At 49.2% G+C, this 2,500-nt stretch overlaps 1 protein-coding gene across 1 annotated transcript in view; it reads right to left on the bottom strand.

Annotated features, from left to right (window-relative positions):
- The window catches only part of hspa12a (heat shock protein 12A), a 69,754-nt gene that overhangs the window by 5,343 nt on the left and 61,911 nt on the right, over positions 1–2,500 (bottom strand). The gene's annotated exons all lie outside the window — the stretch shown is intronic.

Here is a 2,500-nt window from a genome sequence, read left to right as displayed (position 1 = left end):
GGCTATGTAATGTAGAGATGGGCAGAATATGAAGCTTTGGATAGACAGACCAGTCATGCTAACTAGCGCTTATAAGCAGCCTGGCTATGTCATGTAGAGATGGGCAGAACATGAAGCTGTGGATAGACAGACCAGTCATGCTAACTAGGGCTAATAAGCAGCCTGGCTATGTAATGTAGAGATGGGCAGAATATGAAGCTGTGGATAGACAGACCAGTCATGCTAACTAGCGCTTATAAGCAGCCTGGCTATGTCATGTAGAGATGGGCAGAATATGAAGCCGTGGATAGACAGACCAGTCATGCTAACTAGCGCTTATAAGCAGCCTGGCTATGTAATGTAGAGATGGGCAGAACATGAAGCTGTGGATAGACAGACCAGTCATGCTAACTAGCGCTTATAAGCAGCCTGGCTATGTCATGTAGAGATGGGCAGAACATGAAGCTGTGGATAGACAGACCAGTCATGCTAACTAGCGCTTATAAGCAGCCTGGCTATGTCATGTAGAGATGGGCAGAACATGAAGCTGTGGATAGACAGACCAGTCATGCTAACTAGGGCTAATAAGCAGCCTGGCTATGTCATGTAGAGATGGGCAGAATATGAAGCCGTGGATAGACAGACCAGTCATGCTAACTAGCGCTTATAAGCAGCCTGGCTATGTAATAGAGATGGGCAGAATATGAAGCCGTGGATAGACAGACCAGTCATGCTAACTAGGGCTAATAAGCAGCCTGGCTATGTAATGTAGAGATGGGCAGAATATGAAGCTGTGGATAGACAGACCAGTCATGCTAACTAGCGCTTATAAGCAGCCTGGCTATGTAATGTAGAGATGGGCAGAATATGAAGCTGTGGATAGACAGACCAGTCATGCTAACTAGCGCTTATAAGCAGCCTGGCTATGTAATGTAGAGATGGGCAGAAAATGAAGCTGTGGATAGACAGACCAGTCATGCTAACTAGCGCTTATAAGCAGCCTGGCTATGTAATGTAGAGATGGGCAGAAAATGAAGCCGTGGATAGACAGACCAGTCATGCAGTTTTGGTCTCGGACATCTGGTCACCTCAGAGTAACAGGACTGGACTCATGCAACTCTCTATTACAGTACAGCGAGTGGGAGAGAGGCCACATAGAGCTGATCACACATCTGGCTTCAGTCAGAACGAAACTGCTCACACATCTGGCTTTCCTCACAGCTGGTTGCAACATCAGAGATGCAATATTAGTGGCCAAGCCTCCAGCTGAAACGCAAGGAGGCGACCAGAGCTACAATAGCACATAGGACCAGGGCTGGACACACACAAACAGCACTGACCACGTAGCCAAGCCCACGCAGTCATACATCCCACTGATCTCCAATGCAGAGACTGTTAGCATATGCTATCTATGTTAGCTATGTATATAATATGGCACTGTGCCAGGGGAGGTAGCCATGCTTCCCACAGATCTCCAATGCAGAGACTGTTAGCATATGCTAGCTCAGATATGAACTGTGCCAGGGGTAGCAAAGCTAGCTCTGTACGCTGCATTTTGCACATCATTGTGGGTATCAGGGAGGTTGTGGTGGACTACTGCGCTTTCTCACGATCTACTGTATGCCTGGTGCTGGATGTATTGTTGTATGCTGTACTATAGTGGTGGATGTATTGTTGTACACTGTACTATGGTGGTGCATGTTGTACACAGTACTATAACGGTGGATGTTGTACACTGTACTATAGGTGGATGTATCGTTGTATGCTGTACACAATAGTATGGTGGTGGATGTTGTACACTATACTAAGGTGGTGGATGTATTGTTGCATGCTGTACACAATAGTATGGTGGTGGATGTTGTTCACTGTACTATGGTGTTGTATGTTGTACACTATACGAAGGTGGAGGATTTATTGTTGCATGCTGCACACTGTACTGTACTGCTGGTTGTCTTGTGCTTTTGCTGCGTGTTGTCCAGGGCAGCACATTAGTTTGACCTTTGGGGATTTGACCTTTGGGGATTTGTCAAGTTACTCCATTCATCCTTCGATCCAAAATGCAGCTGCACTCAGCAGCTGTGCTCTCTCCGGTGCTAATCGATACTGCGATCCCTTTCCTCCCCCTGGGGTCCAGAGAAAGATGAGCCCGTCCTGATATGGACCAGCGCCGCAGACGGATGGGTCACCCCCGCGGTGTCGGGTTCTGGCGGCCAGCGTCTCCTAACAGACGCTCCCCGGAGCCGAGGAGCTCTGGCCTCTCATGAGGGCAGGACGACGGCGTGTGCCAGGAAAGCAGGCGGCCCTGAGGGAGGCCACTCAGACAGACAGATGGACGGACGCGCAGACAGACAGGCGGCACACACACACCGCTCCTTCTGTCCGTGTCCGGGTCCACTGAGAGCCCAGTAGAACCCAGTAGAACCCAGTAGAACCCAGAGGAAGAATCACCACTGGACCACCAGAGCTAAGGGTACCAGACAGTGATGTCATCAACAGTGATGTCACCAGGAACCACGCCTGT

The sequence above is a fragment of the Sardina pilchardus genome, chromosome 18, assembly GCF_963854185.1.
Source record: "Sardina pilchardus chromosome 18, fSarPil1.1, whole genome shotgun sequence".
NCBI lineage: Eukaryota > Metazoa > Chordata > Actinopteri > Clupeiformes > Clupeidae > Sardina > Sardina pilchardus.
The sequence above is the reverse complement of the archived record's forward strand: the minus strand, read 5'-3'. Positions and strand labels throughout refer to the sequence as shown.